The sequence below is a fragment of the Camponotus vicinus genome, unplaced genomic scaffold (genome assembly GCF_025532165.1).
Source record: "Camponotus vicinus isolate PSW18456_S1 unplaced genomic scaffold, iyCamVici1.0 SCAF_4, whole genome shotgun sequence".
Classification (NCBI taxonomy): Eukaryota; Metazoa; Arthropoda; class Insecta; order Hymenoptera; family Formicidae; genus Camponotus; species Camponotus vicinus.
In genome coordinates, this window is record NW_028141976.1 from 16,057,000 (window position 1) to 16,075,795 (window position 18,796).

An 18,796-nucleotide genomic window follows, 5' to 3' on the forward strand; every position below is an offset into this window, starting at 1 on the left:
TTGAGGAGTGGCGGAGAAGGCAAGAAGGGGATCCTACCATTGTTTTGTTTTTGCGAGGAAAAGAACTTAGAGTACGCCCCAGTTGGCAGGAGGTAAAACATGACGTTTCTGCGAAAATTTATTGGACTTATTGGGATGCGTTAATTTTAAGGGAGGGAGTCTTATTCAAGAAATGGGAGTCTCCGAATTTCAAATCTGAGATTTTTCAGATAGTCGTTCCCAGGAATTTCATCAAACAGATTATGGAGGAGGCTCATGATTCCGTTTCTGGAGGCCATTTTGGAGTGAACAAAACATTGGGGAAAATCCGTAGACGGTTTTATTGGGCTACTTGTAAGAATGATGTGGAAGATTGGTGTCGTTCCTGCGGAGTCTGCGTGGCGAAGAAAGGCCCATCGGGTAAGGGGAGATCTCCTTTGCAAGTTTACGATTCGGGTTCTCCTTTCGAGAGAGTTCAGATGGATATACTGGGCCCTCTTCCGATGACTGCAGCAGGAAATCGCTATTTACTACTGGTCATCGATTGTTTCACTAAATGGGTTGAAGCCTTCCCTTTGAAGAATATTAGAGCTTCTACAATAGCGGATGTTTTTGTGAAGCAGTTTATTTCCCGCCACGGAGTCCCCTTAGAAGTCCACACAGATCAAGGGAAAAATTTCGAATCGAATATTTTTCAGGGAATAATGCACCTTTTGGGAATTAAGAAAACTAGGACGACTGCTTTGCATCCACAGTCAGATGGTCAGATCGAGCGTCATCATCGAACAATTTTGAATTATTTGGCTAAATTTGTTGCGGAGGATCAGAAGGACTGGGATAATTGGGTTCCCATGTATTTGTTAGCTTATCGTTCTTCCAAACATGAGGCGACGGGGGCCTCTCCTGCGGAACTTTGTTTCGCACGCGATTTACGGTTGCCTTTGGATTTATTACGGGGAAGCCCTCCAGAGAGAGGGGAGGAAGATTCTTCTGAAGGCTACGTTCAAAGACTGAAGAAGAGATTAAATGACGTACATAGTGAAGCTAGGCGGCATCTGAATCTTCAATCTCTTCGTTCCAAAATTCGTTATGATCAAAGGGCTAGGAAAGTTAATTTTGGAGTTTAATATTGGTCAAAAGGTTTGGTTCTATAATCCTCGTAGGATAAGGGCAAAATCTCCTAAATTGCAAAGTAATTGGGAGGGACCTTATGAAATAGTTAGGAAGCTTAGTGATGTTGTCTTTGGAATAAGGAAGTCGAATAGACACAGATGTAAGGTGATTCATTCCGATAGGTTGGCCCCTTTTCACGAACGAAGTTTTGGGAGGAGTTTTCGGGAGCCCGCTATTTAATAAGAATTAATTTTAGAAAAGCTAAGTTTTCTGCTCTTTTTTTTTAAATTCTTTCAGAAGCTCGACAAAGAAGGTGAAATAAAAGTGAAAGTTGAAGAAACTGAAGTCTGAGCGGAACCGAAAGGGATCTAGACTGCCTCACCCACGGTTTTTGACCCGTGGTTTTCCCGTGGGTCTTCGGGCGAATGCCGAGGCAGGGGCCTGAGGAGTTCTCTTGGGAGAACGGAGGGTCCACGGGAGGATACCCCCCCTCTTGCCTGAAGATTTTTCTCTAAGGAGAAAATCAGTGAAGTCGTTGGAATCTGTGAAGTCGTTTGATCCCAAGAAGACGTGTGGTTCGGTAACCTGCAACAGCAGTTCAGGGAGAACATGGAGGCACGTCGGGAGCTGAAATACGACGAGATTCCTTTGAAGACTTACCACAACGTGATTGTCGGGACGACAATCTTTCGAGAGAGGAGCAAGTGTTACGTCCCTGGTTCGGGTCGCGGTCGAGTCCGTCGTGGAACGAGAAGAAGTCCGTTGTCAAGAGGTTGTTGACAGCGGCGGCTGTCATTTGAGTCTGGAGCCAGCTGTCAGGCTGTGTGGACGCGTTCCTCTTACGAGTCGATCCGTGTTATCAATATTGTGTATTTACGTTCTGAGTTACCGTTTGTGTTGTAATTGTGCAGTGCATTAAAGTTCATTAGTTTCCTTAAGTGCTTGTTTATTTAGCGCGTCCCGCGAGCGGCCGATCTCTTTACCGCGCGACTTCGATATTTATCGAAGTCCCCGCCCCGGGCGTAACAATATAATGGAAATATGTATACTAAATGTTAAATTTATAATATAATATAAATATTAAATTACTGTATATTAAATATTAAGTATTTAATAAATATTAAGCCAATAAATATTAAATATATAATGTAAATGTTTAATTAATTTTATTTTATTATCAATTTTCTTTTATAATATATAGTATTATGTTATTATTAAATTTCTTTTATAATACGTAGGATTATTTTATTGTTAGTTTTCTTTTATAATACATAATATATATATATATATATATATATATATATATATATATATAATAAAAATATTAATTAATCTATTTTGATTGATAATTTGGGAGATTATATTATAACAAAATTATATTAATATCTCATATCATCAAACGATCAAAATATTACAATCGTAAAATACTCACTGACGACGATTAGCAAATAACGGAAGGACTTTCTCTCCTTTATTAATATCTAATAAAGGTCAAAGATATATTTTTAGCTAGTCACAAAATGTACGCGACCAAGAATGATATGTCCAATACTGGCTCGAAAAATGATTTATTTAAACAATGCACGATATAAAAAATTATATAAAACTGGCCAGTAGATATGTAAAATATATCTACTGGCTATCTGAGAGGAAAAGAGTGTATTTTTGTATATCTATATGCAATGGCGCGTAATTTGAACGTGAAATAAACGGAAACATATAAAATAAATTTAGAGATGAATAATATAAACGAAAAACAGAAAAACGTTTGTGCGTTTATGCGTATTGCGTTTATAAATTAAATCGCGACTGGGTTATACGATTGTAAAAGTACGTAAAATGTTTACGTGTATGCATTTGCTGGCGATGATATTTAATTTAATAGAAGAATTCTCTATTTTCTCTTTAATAGAACTCAAAGTAATTAGATATAACTTGAATACGGTCAGAATCAACGAAAAATGTGTCCAATAATAGTACGAAAAATCGATACGTATGTCTTTTATCTTTTTAGAAAGATTTTATTAAAGATTTTATTAAAAATTTTATATCTTGTGTGTGACGTCATGAGCGAAATTTTACTTTGCTTTTCTCGTAAACGTCACTCATCAATCGTACCTGTCATCAATTTATTGTCAAATGACAGAGTGTAACATATATATATATATATATATATATATATATATATATATATATATATATATAATATTTACTTGAACATATCAATATATCTTATATCTTTTTTTAACTGAAAATTGTCTTCATTTTAATCATAGAAGCCGATAAAGTTAAATTTGTTATACATAATAAATATAAAATTTTGTAATTATTTATGTTTATATTATTTATTTAATACGTATCACGTTATATTCTTACAATAATAAAAATCTAATTATATTTTATCAAAGTAAATTTTTTATTTTGTACATTGTGTGCGCGCTTGCCAGTATTGTTAACATTGCTTAATAAGTCATCATCTAATTAGTCGATCGCATTATTAGTGTGAATCTGTCTGTGTAGCCCGTTTTCTCGAGCGAATCGTTTTGTCGAGCAAGGAAATTTCGCGATAGGCGTTATATCGCGAGTACCTTGCAGGCTCTCGTGCTCGTGTCGAAACGACATGACTCTTGGCGAGTAAATTGTAGGTTTTCAGAGTTACTTGACCTGAAACAAGCTGCATTAGCAAACTAAGACTTCCTCGTTTCTACCAAGAATAGTAACAACCCTTTTTCAAGCTTTGATGGTGGATTAGATAATGTTGATTAATTATATAAAACAAACATTTTCTTGAAGCAAACAACAATTCATACTTGTAATTGCAGATTATAAATATTGAGACTATATGTAGAAAAAAGAAGAGAGAAAGATAATAACATTATACAATCAATAATAGACAGGAACGCATCCTTCGGATTTCATATATATTATGTGATATTTTTCAGATAAAATAAATTTACATATATATTAAAAGATTGAAATGTTACAGTGATATGAATGACATGATATAGCTATAAATATATCATTGTTTTACATTAGTTTCAGATTAAAAAAAGGCTTCTTTGTCTCTTTTATAGAAATTGACAAAAAATTAGGTATATTTTAACTTTATATGCTAATTATAAAGAAGTATAAAAATCTTTTTGACGTAAAACCAATGTAAAACAATGAGAATTACAATTATAATTTATTTCATCCTCGTCATTCGTATCTGTAACATTTCAATTTGTCAATCTCTCACTCGTAAAACATTACAGTATTTCATCTACTTTTCTCATGACTCATTTGATGGTGAAAGCCCGTCGGGACTCGTCGAGCTTACATTAAACCACAAGAGTTCGACGGTAAAGTGACACGCTGATTGTAGAGAAGGGATTTATCGACTAGACGATAGGCTATGAATTCTAATAGCGTTCTCTTCAAAGTCCTCGAAAATCCTAATTTATTATTCATACAAACAAGTTTGTAGACCAGCAATAGCGTGAGCAATTTATACGGTGAATTGATAAAGAAGACGAATAGATAAATAACGAGTAGATAAAATGAAACTCTAAACATCTATAATTATAGAAGATTTGCGAGAAGTATGTTAGAATTAATAAATTAAAATGTTAAGAGAGAGTCGAAAAAAGACTTTATTTTTTATTTAACCGCATAAATAAAATTTAATTTCAATAATATTTCTATTATTCCCACCTTCGCTACATCATTTAATTTCTAACGTTTATTTCTAACGATTCTTTAGCGTGTTTATGAAAATAATATTTTGATATAAGAAACAATTTTAAACACGATATATCTCCCTACGCGTCAATTTTGACGTACTCCTTTTGACATAAATATCACTCGTGGCGTGTCATGTTTGCACAGCAACCAGCAGCAACAGTAGCGATGAGAAGCCTTTTGGCAGCGTTCGAAAATCGAGAGAAATGGGTGGTTTACCCTTATTCTCGAGACGATCGATCGGTAGTAGGTGGGATACTGAGGGATACACAGAAGACGCCTCAGCGAGAGAATGGGATGAGATACCAGAATGTACTCTCAAGATCCGCTTTGGATGAGAAACGTCGGTCATCCTTTGTTCACCTGTCTATCTTTATCGGATGAAACGTTAAACATATTGCGATTACAGCGCGAAAAAGACTGACACTTGTCTTTAGTCAATTTTTTTATATATTCTTAATAATAATCGTTGTCAACTTTCCTGATCATTGCAAAATTATTATATTCTATGTTAATATTCTTACATTTCGTTAGCAGCAACTTGAATCGATAGGGTGATTGCTCCATTAGAGATAACCAAAAATTCGATTTAAGATATTTTTACATCCTATATCCTATGTTTAACAAAATTTTTAATTAAATTACGCACTATTTGTAAACTAAACTGGCATATATCTTGTGTTAAGAGTCAATAATTTATTTTCATGATGTATTAATTCAATTCACAGCAGAATCAGATTCTCCCTAAAATACAATTTATTTTACATTATACGTTTAGACAGCAGCGATAATTTATGATGCTTATTATTTTACGTCGTATATGACGTACTACGATTCGATGTGTTCGACGAACCACGATTTTAATAAAAAGATAATCCACATCAACGTGTACGTGCGACAAACGTGGCGTAAATCTGACAGCGACCTGCATGCAAGTCTATAATAGAAATTTCTCTCAGAGCCACGGAGCTTAAATAATATAGCGACGCGTATACAAGAAAAACATTTTCCTTAATGTAGTCGGACGTTTGATTACACAAAGTGGAATAATCCCGATTTAATCCGAGACTTACCGCGGCTTTGGGCCCGGCTTCCGTTTCCCGTTTTAGCTTGGATTTCAATGAAGCGAGAGAAGAGGTCGTCGCACACAGGACCAACAGAATTTTAGCTAAAGCAAATGCACTGAAATCTAACCCCGACATATAAGCAACTTGCGACCTCCGCTGTGACTATCGTCTCTCTCCACGAACGTCACGAGGCTAATCCAAGGCAGTAACGCGAACAATAGCCACTATCATGCGCCTCGCACGTAATGAGTAAGTTTGTTAATGCATCGTAAATTGATGAGGAGCGATGTTAATTAATGATGCTAATTATTGTAACTATGCTATATGCTATTAATATTACATGATCAATTAAGCGTTTGTTGTAGGAGGCAACAAAAGCGTTTTGAAATTACAAAGGCAAATTATGAGAAAACGTGAAGAATTCAGCGAAAATTATAATTTATAATTTATAAGAAAGAAGAGAAACAAGAAAAAAAGAAAAAGACACAAAATTTAAAATTTTTATGAACATCTTTTTTCATCGATTTTGAAAATAGAACTAAATATACAAAAACGACTAGTCAAAGAGAATGAAAATAATTGAAAACGTAATCATACATCGAATATAAATGTAGCATCTTGGAAATTCCATTGGACAACATTCCAACAGCTGATTCAAAAACAATCGTTCATTTATTCGATGCGTAACAAGAATATGACATCGTATCGCGGGACAAACTACTTTGCGAATCTCGACACGTCGTCTCAAATTGTAGGATTGTATGGTCAAGCACGATAAAGGAAAGAACATCGCAATTTCAGATCATGGAGATCGATTTACTTACCGGTGCAAGTGTTAATATTCTGCAGTTGCGAGATCCGTAAGACAGCCACTGCTAGCCAACTAACCAGCTCAGTCTAGTAGTTCCCGTTACACATCTCGTTGAAGTAGTTGGAGTTGAAAAGGGATCAGAGTCACGTATCGCACTCTGAAACAGAATGCAATACAATATGTATATACATATGAATATTGCGCGCAACGTGCAATTGATTTTTCAAAATGGAAAACTCGATCCAACGTCAATTTTCTCTCTCAACTTTTATATATAACAGCTTTTAAATATCTTTATAACTAATTTTCTATATTAAGCCAACTTGTTAACTTCTATTAAAATTATTTAAAGAACAAAGTTTAATCTATCTAATTTGAGATTTACGTGAAAAACTTTATTCTCAATTGTATATGAGAGAGACATACAATTAAATCCCCAATACTTTTATTGAAAAAAACTCGAGTCCACGGATTATTAAAAATATTCGTGGACGATAGAATTGATTATTTAAAAGTTGATCAAATATTTTTCTATACATACATTTTATACATGTACGCATATACAAACGTTTATGGGCATTCGATGCGTGTCAAAATTAATTGCACGGATCTCGATTAGCACTGGACCGGCTCGAGGAGATTAGCCATACACGTCTCGTGGACTTGTACTCAACATCGAGAGGCTTATATTAAACACATTAGCTATAAATCAAACTATTTCCTGTTCGATTTCAGTCTCAAATACACAATGTTGCGGACAAATATATTATTGAATAATAAACTCTATTCCGTTTCAACCCTAAAATTGGTGGAATTAAAATAGCAAAATTAAAATTATTACCATTAAAGAAATGTAAGGAAAATATATGTATGAGATAAAGGAAATATACAGGGTGTTCTAAAAAGGTATGTCAAAAATTTAAGGAGATATTCCTCACACTAAAGGATGAAAAAATGTTATATGGACATAGGTACGGAAATGCTTATTTCAGGAGTTATGTTGAAAATACTGTTAGCTGTATTACTTACACAAGGAAAAATTTAGGATTAATTATTGTAGACGACAATCGTTTAATTAGGCTTATTTACATTTGGTTTTATTTTAAGGGCATTTTTGAACGTGTCCGTGAATCGATGCGTCGACGTGTCATTGATTGTATTCAGGAAAATGGTGAACATTTTCAACATTTATTGTAACATACTCAAGGTCACATTAAAACCAAGTGTAAATGAGCCTAATTAAACGATTGTCATCTACAATAATTAATCCTAAATTTTTCCTTGTGTAAGTAATACAGCTAACAGTATTTTCAACATAACTCCTGAAATAAGCATTTCCGCACCTATGTCCATATAACATTTTTTCATTCTTTAGGTGTGAGGAATATCTCCTTAAATTTTTGACATACCTTTTTAGAACACCCTATATATAAAATCTACGCATATAATAGAAAATTGAAGCAAAGCATATAATCTTAAATTATGTCGCAAACAAAAAAAAGGTATCTCTCTTGTAAACATATTTTCATAATTCCAACTTATTTTTTATAACTTCATTTTTATTTACAAAATACTGTTTTTATTTACAAAATTAATTTTTTGCTTTACATTATGCAATAATTCATTTATCATTTCGATGACAGCGAATTTTTTTAAATCGCTAGAAATTAACGAGTGTTTTATGATATTAGAAATCTTCTTGTAATTATGCTGTAATGTTATATCGTCGACGTTTCATTAAATTCGGAATTTAAGTTAAAATTTCAGCGTATAGAATTTTATCTTCTAGAAATAACACCATCACTGTTATATCATTTTTCGTACTGTGACATGTTCGCTATCAATTTAAATATTTGTGGAAAGATGGGGAGAGGATGAGCCGCTATTTTATATTCTCAATGAAATTTCGCGCGAAAGTTTATTTATATTAAAACTCTTCATTTATTTCACGTGAAACATGATGACATGTGGAGATAAATAAGCCGTTGTGATTCTGCCGACTCTCAAAATGATGCAACATCGGGATTACATTATTTGCGAAGCCAGAAAATGCGGAAAACATGACATGAACGTATAATCGAGCGTTCCTTTTAACTTTTCATTTTACAGTTATGGTATGTCGCATGATCCCGGCAAATTAAATCGGCGTTATATCGTTGGCATCGCGCGTTCACATAATCTACGACAAGCGCCATGTAAAAAGTCTCGTTCGCCGGCGGCAATCAGCGGGACGTGAAAATGTCCTCGTGAAAATTACACACGCGTGTGAAAGGTCGGCTTTATTGTCTGTTGTACGCGTCAAACGGGATCACCGTTATTCGCTCTTACCACCGTTAATTAAATCACTCATCAGTGCGAGCATGGCGTTTTGACCAAATAATTAGTCTTTATTACGATATAAAGGATATGGCGTCGTCAAGCCGCAAGATAAATTGTAACGCGCGTGCCTCGGAGCGGTGTGTTAATTAGAGAAAATATAACGGAGTTTTTTGATGTAGTTTATTTATTTTTATTAGTTTATACGCGGACAATAGCTTAATGGTTGCTCATTTGCGTGTCCATTTTCGCGTTATATAAATAATTAAATGAATATTTTAGCTTAAGAAATATATCTTGTGCATGTGTTGTAATATAAATATACAGAATCTCTTGAATTTTTAAATCTTAAAACTTCGAGAGAAGGATCGATAAACTAAAAAAAGAAGCTTTAGAGATTTGCTTGTTTTTGTGTTGTTTTGGAAAAAATCGCAGAAAAAATAAATAAAAAAAACTCGTTAAGAAATGTTAAACAATATTAAAATTATTAGATTTATCGGAAAGTAGCATGAGACAGACTATAGAGCATAGAATTAAGAAAAGAAAATGAATTAGAATCTTCTTAAGTAAAATTAGAGAATTGTAAATAAATACGCGACAATGTGTTTATGTATGTATGCATGCAAAATTATTGTACCTTGTTTATTTTAATTTGTTTATATTTACATTTCTGCGTTTCCCTTATGAATTAGTGTGTTATTCATCAGAAGCCTTCAAGAGAATTATACACTTGTCACAATATGCCGTATATATGTATATTCTTAGAGCTAGATGCAATGCTCACATCGCTACAAGACCAACATTTTGAACCATATTTTCGTTAAGAAAATACAACATAAATAAAGTATAAATAAATAAGAGTAATAAAATAAGTAGAAAAATAAAAACTGTTTTATTTTATGGTTTTCTTTGAAACGAAACAAAAACCAGCAAATCTCTAAAGGACTTTTTTTTTTAATCTTATCCATCCTCCACGATTTCTCTTTTTTATCGATCCTCCCAAATTTTAATATATAAATTCAGGACACTCTGTATATAAATATATTTATAAACTGAGGAATATATAGATAATCCTTAAGTAGAGCATATACTATATTAATTAGTTACACGTGCAACGAATAAAGTTACAATTATCGAACAAAAAATTTCGTTTAACAAAGTGATTAAAATTAATGAATAGTCGAGCTTGCAATTTGAAGCCTCAATGATATAAAATTACAAGCATAATTACAAGAAAATACGTTTGCAGTGTCATAAAACTTATTAATTTTTTCAGTGCTTCAAAAATCAATGTCCAATCAATTCTGTTTCTGAGCATTAATTGATAAAACGTTCTTTTTACAGATACTGTTAATCACTAATTTTGTTACATTAAAAATCATACAAAAAGGAACATATATAAATTCAGTAAATTATTTTGCAGAGTAAAATTTCGCGAATTTCGCGAATTACTCCTCATTTATACTTTTTTATCAATTTTAATTATCTAAAGATCTTCCATTGTCAATTACATATAAATTAATATTTCAAATCAGTCAAGATTTGACTCATATGATGAAAAGAGGCTCTCGATAGATAAGTCTAAGATGCTCAGTATGCAAAATATGAAATGCTTCAGCCTGTATCAGCCTGCATCAGATTTTCCCCCGACGCAAATTCTTAAATCTCCGCGCGGAAAGAAACTTTAATCTCCGGTTCTCTCGAGCTTAGCGAGAATACGTGACGTATTTCATATATGACGTATATACACGCAGTCATAGTCGGGTAGTGACGATCTGGCGCGTTATCGACGATCGTGAAATGTCGGAGTATATTCGCTTTGCGTTTTATGGCCTACATTGAAAGTGTCGTCAGCTGAAGCCTCTTTCTGTCACGGAGGACGTAAACGCCGGAATTGTCCGGTCGAACGTAAACCACGCGGAATTTCCCGGTAACCGCACTTCGATCGCGGTATAACCAAATAACAAAGAGTGATGCAATCGCGTGAAAAGAGCCCTCGTTAAACCCTTTGAGACTTGGACGTTTCACTTCAGAGAAGCGTTATACGAACTTGTGGCATGAACGAAGAGTAATGGTACTGAACAAATAAAGTTTATAAATAAATAGAGGGGGAAAAATCCATTTGGCTGTAACAACAACTTTTTGGCGCGTGATACGCTTTTCGGTTCTTTTAAATATATTTTTTTTTTCGTAGCCCATAACATAATAAAATACATAAAATAAATTTCTATCTATAGCATAAACTTATATCAGGATAAAGAAGTTACTTGACGATGTTAAAATCTGGCATTATGTTCGAGAATTTCGGTCCTATAAAAATATACAATGTTTATAGAGTCATACAATTTCGATTCCCCTTCAATACATCAGACAACTGAGATTGTGGGTTGAGTTAAAATAAGCAACTCTGCGCCAAAGGAGACACGAAATTCCGTGAGAAAGAGGGTTCTCGATAAAATAATAAGGAAATGATTAAATTCAATTCTCCGGCGCGTGAGAAAGATACCTACCCGGCTGACATTACTAGACTAGATTAAGTGAAACTTAGCAATGTGGACTATCTTTATATTACGCGATGGAAACGTGCGCCGCATGCCCGATACTAAGAGACAGACAGAGGGATAAACAGAGATGCCAGATGAGGCAGTGAAAAAAGAAGAGAAATAGATAGTACCTTTCCTTCTCGTTTTCAGAAACGAAACATTACGACTCCGTGGAGAAATTGTCCGTGTGTGGTCTTCGTCCCAGCACAGCACACGAATGCACTTTGTATCGGCAATATGTTTCCGAACTTCTTTTACTTCCCTCCGTTTTTTCCCCGAGTAATTTCGCGTCAAAGCGAAAAAAGGAAAGATCGGAGTGGAAACAGCGCCAAATATCAAAAAACTAATGAAAAAATAAAATATACTAAAGGATACTATAGAACCGCTGTGCGTTGTTGCTTCTCGAAATAATACAAACACTTTATGTTTCCTCTTAGAAATGTAACACAGTACCAATCGACCATCAATAGCTAACGTGATCAATCAATAACTAACGTATCAATTACCATTCAAAGTGGATATCAGTACGAAATCAGTACTAATCGATCTTCGTTTTACATGACATATCGTACATCCTTTCTCCCTTGTAGAATGATTGATAGATATCTTATTCATGTTAGTATGGGAATACATATATATCCCTTCCATACATTTAATATTATACAGAAAATAAATATAAGTTTACAATTTTAGTAGTGATGATAAAAATATTCTTTTTGAATCGAGCTAAATAGATCGATTAACAAAATCTATTATAGATAATGCATATAACGATGAGAAATGACATAGATAATAATATCTGTCATTTTTTTTCATTTCGATAAAATATGTATAACAATAATATATCAATCTTCTACAGTTTGAATGTGATGTTTGAATGTGACTTCGTCAATAACCGTGATTATTAGACATTAATCATTAATTTTGTCCGACAATGATTTTTGATAATATTTTCACTTTAATGACAATAATGTGTCGTTATCGCATATTTCTTACTTAACTTATATACTTCGTATGTTACTCATATTTTATTGTTTTCTAAGTTTAAAAATAAAAATATCAAAACATGATAAAACTCATGCGACCGCAAAAAAAAACAGAATGCAACACAATTTTGTCGAGAATTCTCGCGATGCGAGTGGACGAAAAGTTTCCCAAGAGTGCTCGCGTAGTTTTCGGTTAACATTGTCGCGTCCCAATTCAAACATAAAAGAGCATAAATATTTCACCTTGGGTAAAATCGCTACTTTTTTCACGGCAGAGAGAATTACTTCTGACATCGCGTTATGAAAATCAGAAAAAACGATTTAACAGCTATATTAATAGATAATATTGTGTGCGCTTATATATTTATTCGCGCATGCGGAGTTCTTCATAAAATGATTCTGCTTTCAGTTTGTCTTTCATTTATTCATGTTACACATTTCGCGATCGTATATATTCTCTTGATCATTTAACTTATTGCCACTGCTGCATATGTAATTTTTCATCATTGGCTATCTCAATTGCACATCGCTGATGTATTATTTTCAATTTGGAATCTCGTTTAAAATCACGGTCCAATACATCTTCCTATACTTCTTTGAAGCTAGTTTGTTGAAGTTAAACAAAGTTCACTAAAGTGTTGCTCAATTCAATTTCAAAAACTCTTGCTGCCTCGTCTTATTTTGACCTATGTTCTTATTTGAAAGACCTAGTTGCAGAAAAGAATAAGTAATAATATTCTGATAAAATAAATTAAATATATAAACACATGTTTTGAATAAGTAACTTTGTATTTATTTTTAAAGATTTGATCATAATTTGCAAAAAAAATGTTCATATTTTGCAATTAATTATTAAAAGACATTAAATGCAGGAAGGTCTTTGACGCGTGCAAGTTCACGCAAACAACATCTTAAGTCAGATTAAGCAACGTTTCTCGGACGAATCGAGGTTCTAAAGAGAATAGAGGCAAGTTATGAATCTCTAATCCGGCTTATGTACATATATTCGGTCTTGTAAAGGTAGTACCGTCTGCAATTTCGCGTGTATTCGCATGCGTGCCTTTCAACACAGAGAGATACAGTTTCTATAACTCACTATGTCAGAAACACAGTTAGACAGTCAATTAAGCCTTACCACATGTCTCAGTAATTCATATACTAAATTACACGTTAGATTACAATGCATATATACACATAGCAGTCTGAGCAAAATAAATGTCGAAAATTTTTGAATAAAAAGTATTTTAACAATGCATATACTAGTGGATTAATTTTAGAATTCTCGTTGCGATTGTTTAGTTTCATATTAGAATCCAGGATGTCGTGTTCTTATCATTCATAGTTTACACTTGCTGCATTGTACATGTAACTGTTTCGCCATATTTCAACATTTCACTTAAGTTAAAGAGCTTGGCGTTTCAGTGCATACATATTATAGAAGTTTGCGTGAGCAAAATGTAGAAGTTAACACTCCCTTCATGTATATAAAAAGCATCGGAGGATTTAAATCGAACGCGTTTTCACCAATAAAGCTAGTGAAATTATCAGTCTGTACTAAGAATTGGAGCATCAAAAGCTACGTCACTAGGCTAGAGCCTCGTCGGCCATTCATCAAAACGGTCTGATTGCTGCTGCAAGCCAGGGATTAGGAGCGCTACTATACCAGTATTTACCATCCTCAATGGCAGTTCATAAATGCGTAGAGACACTTGAATTAGTTAGAGTTATATAAAATCGACATTAAACATTATTTTTAAATTGCAAGAAGCCTAAGATGCCATATTTACAAATAATTTTACGAGAATTAAATTTTCTGACAGAAATAATTAGGAAAAAGTAAATAAATTCTGTAATTTTCTTTTTGGTTAAATTTTTTAATATCAATCTTAAGTTTGACATCAATTTTAATTTTGATTTTAGCTTTAATTCTAATCGTAATTTCATATTAATTTTAAATTTCAATTTCAATTTAAACATGATTTTTATTTTAATTTGAGCCTCATTTTCAATTTTAATTTTAATTTTAAAGTTAAATTTAATTTTAATAATAGATTAAGGCGGGTCGTATATATTGACCGGGCTGTGATTTGAGTGTCTCTAGCTTTGCAACGCGGTGCACCGACTTCCTCGCTTTTCACCACGTTGCCTTGGTCGGTCGTCGCCTCTTGGCCGCACCGCGCCTCACACTCGCCTTCCTTCCTTCCTTCCTTCCCGGATAGAACCGCTACTCTACGCCGCGTAATTGGCTGGAATATCTAATGGATTCGGTTAACCCCTTCACGAAGGGCTGGCGGTTGCACGACGGCGCCGGGATTGAGCAGATAAAGTCCGAGTCTCGTTCGTTCGCCCCGCGCGTGATACGGCAATCGCGATAACTTGGCGCGCGCTATAGAGATTAGGCCGAAGGAATTCAACCATAAATTTAGATTTAGTTTTAGTAGAGAAACACACGTGGAGCGAAAACTAAAATTCTCAATTCACTTGTGACAAAGGATACTAATCAGTTTTATAAAGTGTAAAAAAATCAGCATCTTTTTGTTTTCAGAATTTTATATAGATTCTTCTGAAGCGAGAAGCTACTGTAGACTTTATTATATACAGTCCAATAAATATAAACTACAAATATGTATGCAAAATCTATAAGGCCATGAATGATTGCTTTTGGAATGAATAGAATGACTTGCTTGGGACAATTCTTTTCAAAATCCATAGTTGCATAGAATATTGGTGCACTGTGCACCAAATAAACTAAATTTGCTAGGATCGTGAATGGCTCGTATCTTATATTGAAAAAACCTTTCTACATTCGGGTCGATGACTTTAAAGCGTTAAAATATTTATCGATATTCTTTGTTCAAAAATCGAATATATACAAAAAAATTGTAAGGTATATAAAGACTTTGGAAAAGCACTGTCGATGCGAATTTAAATAAGGCTTACTGAATTCAAGTTTAATCAGAGGATATAAAAATAAACATTATAGATTATCCTTTCAGTTCTTTAACATATAACACAATACGTGTATTTTAAAATTAACTAACAGCATTGATGTAATAAAATATATAAATATATAATAAGTTGCAATATTTAATCAAATGATCAAGATTAATTAAATTCTTATTGCGTTTATTGCAAAAAGAAATTTTACAAAATTAAATTAACAAGAAAATGCAATATTGAAGTTTGCTTTATCGTATAAGATATACTTTATTGTAAAGCATCCTTGTTTTATTGCGTCCGAACAGCCGCGCACTTTTCGTGCCGGTATAATCTGTTCTCTTTCCACTTATTCCCGCTCGTTTTTCTTATTCGTTACTGCTCCCCAGATCGTGGCCGCGGAAATTGCATCGGTCGAAACGTCGCCTATGGTCTCACGCCACAGGTCAGTGATAAAGACTATCAAGCGAGCCGAAACATCCGACAAAACACGTGTGCTGCGCGACTTCGGAAAAGCGCTGTCGATGCGAATTTAAATAGGGCTTACTAAATTCAAGTTTAATCGGACCGTGGGTATAAAAATAAACATTGGTTGCTGAAGTAAGTAGAATGAGTCGAAACTGCCTTGCGGAGCGCGTGGAAGCGAAAAATTTTATTATACCGATAATCCAAAGGGATCAATTATCGTTGGAGCGATTTTCGCACTTATATTATCAAATCTCTGATACGATATGCTTGCCCATCTTGAGATTAAAAATATTATTATACGTATATCATATAATTGCTACTTAACCCTAATAAAAAATAGAAATAAATAAAATGATTAAGGAAATATTTCTTAATTATTCCTAAATTTTTCCGAATTTTTAGCATAATAATTGTATAATAATATCCCTACTTTTTTTAAATTAAAAAAACGAAAAATGGGAGAAAGGAAACGATGATATATATATTAGAAAAAGCTATAGAAATACCCGCGTATTTAAAAGTTAAAATTTGCTGCATATCAAGCGTAATTAAACCGTCTAACAATTTTCGTCGTAGGAGTTCCTGTCGCGCGTTTGATACGCAGCATCGTCATCGGCACGCGACGTGCCGAAAAGCCTCCGGGAAACTTCGAAAGACGTAGAACCGTCGAACTCCGTTACGGCGTTAAAGTTTATAGCGACAATGAAGAGTGTTTCGTAGGAAATTGCGCGCACTTCAACGCCAATATAGCGAGGCAAGTTTACCACTTCAGAAATTACTGAGATGCAAGTGTTTGCATAACGATCTTCTTACGAAACGGAATAGATGAGAAGATCGGAGAATCGGATATATAAATACAATTTATGAAATCGGGGTAATATAAATAAAATTTATAAAATCTATAAAGAGAACAATTTTAATGAAGATTGAAATTTTTAATAATAGATTTAAAATTAACTATCTTTTTTAAATATTTTTGTATATTCACACAAATTCACAAAAATACGTTTTTAAAAACCAATAAATATTTTTACTGCTTTAAATTCGTCATCCTTTCTTCTTCAATTAGATTTTTAAATGAAGTCAATGTTTAACCTTTCCATCACGCAAAGAATCAATATTGACGAACGATAAGTGTCCAAAAATCTCACATGAAAATATGAATAATCTACCAATAGAGAGAAGGGTAAGTATAAAGAAAAAAAATTGACGAGAAGCATCGGAAAGCTCGCGGATATCGTATTAAAAAGTACAGTCGTATATTTTAATGAAAATATATACAACAAAATTCAAAAAAACATAGTGACGTATCTTTATCACTTTCCAACGTCAATTAATTTTTATCTTCGAATCTCTGAGAAAGGAATGACACTTGCACGCAATCTCGTTCGGTCATTTCGAGCATTATCGAAAGAAACGAGCTTAATTAAGAGACGCATTTGACCGCGAGCATTTCACAGCATTCCTCATCATTGTGCGAGACTATCGCGTTGCTAGACAGAGCACGGCCAAGCCAGTCCGCCGGAACGCAAATAGTACCGCGAACACACAAACACATCCGGACGATGTATACAGCAAGGTCCAATTAATACTTTGTTGATCTGTAATTGGAGCATCGTGATTAGACTACTGTGTTGGTCGATGTAGCTTAGCCCCGGGCGATGGGGAACGCTGTTCTCGCGGTATATGCAGATGCCCTCGCCGACCCGCCTATCGTAACAACCTACATGCAGGCAACTCATCCGAGACAAACTACAATTCCTCGTACTTACATTGTACAAGATACAATTTCGCGCGAAGCAGAGAGGAGGTGGTGGAGAAGGTAGAGGAGGGCAACCTTTCTGTGGGAATATTTCACGGTGATTAATGACTGCGCGCGTCCGCTTTTTGTTGCGCATTTTTCTTCATTGCGCGCGCCATAAGCTTCATAAGGGAGATGAAAATCGACTCGAAGGTGTACGACGAGCGAGAACCCCTTCTTAAAGTTTTGCCCGGTAGAAAAAAAAAACGAAACAATTTTCCCTTTCTTCAGGGAAAACGTGAGTTTTATGAGTGAAGGAGAGATGGACGCGAAAGCATCGCTCGTATTTCGCGCTGTTATTATTAATGTGCCGCGCATATAACGCGCAAGCGAGTCAACAAGTGGCGATATATTTGGCGAATATATTCTTAACATAAGAACATTATTTACGCTCTTATGTTTTTGCTCGAACCAGAGCATGACCGTAAGGAACCGTGGGACAAGGCCATATAGAAAGGGTTGCCCTCGCTGGTTGAAATTTGCGCTAAGGACGACGACATCTTTATGCAAAAGAGCTTGGAACTTCCAGCGAACTTGATTGGTAGCAGCTAGTATCTCAAAGCGTATCGGCTTCCAAAAGCCATTGCTTCGCGCGATCAATGATAGCTCTCGGGAGTAAACTTTATAAACGCTCTTCAGCACCGATTCCCGAAGATCAGGAAATGTTAAATTTCCGAAACGCTTTTGATTAATTCCGATAAGAAACTGAACTCAATTACCACGATTAAATGCCGATCGCAGGGGAAATTGCGAGGGAGAGGTTTACCCCCTTCTGGCGGAACGGAACAGAATAGCTGCGATAAAATAACTCACCGCAAAGAGAGAAATTCAATGGAACGTGCGAAATAACGTTGAGAAATACGCAATAAAATTTATGACATTTTTTGTTGTCCCGATGCTGCTCTATAACATGCACCGGTGTTATATCTCTTTGCCCCCTTCGGAATAACCACTGTCATGAGGTGACACATTGCGAATGGCGGTTTTAATTGTATGCGATACTATGAATATGGGTTAGTGCGCGCATGTATTTTCAACGCACAAAAATATGAGAC

At 34.5% G+C, this 18,796-nt stretch overlaps 1 long non-coding RNA gene across 6 annotated transcripts in view; it reads right to left on the minus strand.

Annotated features, from left to right (window-relative positions):
• Nucleotides 1-18,796, minus strand: part of LOC145971109 (uncharacterized) — a 204,130-nt gene that overhangs the window by 151,829 nt on the left and 33,505 nt on the right. For 5 of the 6 annotated variants that reach the window (XR_014438765.1, XR_014438761.1, XR_014438763.1 and 2 more), the window contains exon 2: nucleotides 6,704-6,847. The exons of the other annotated variant lie outside the window; for it this stretch is intronic. This is a non-coding gene — a long non-coding RNA (uncharacterized LOC145971109). The remainder of the gene's footprint in view (nucleotides 1-6,703; nucleotides 6,848-18,796) is intronic. 6 annotated transcript variants of the gene reach the window in all.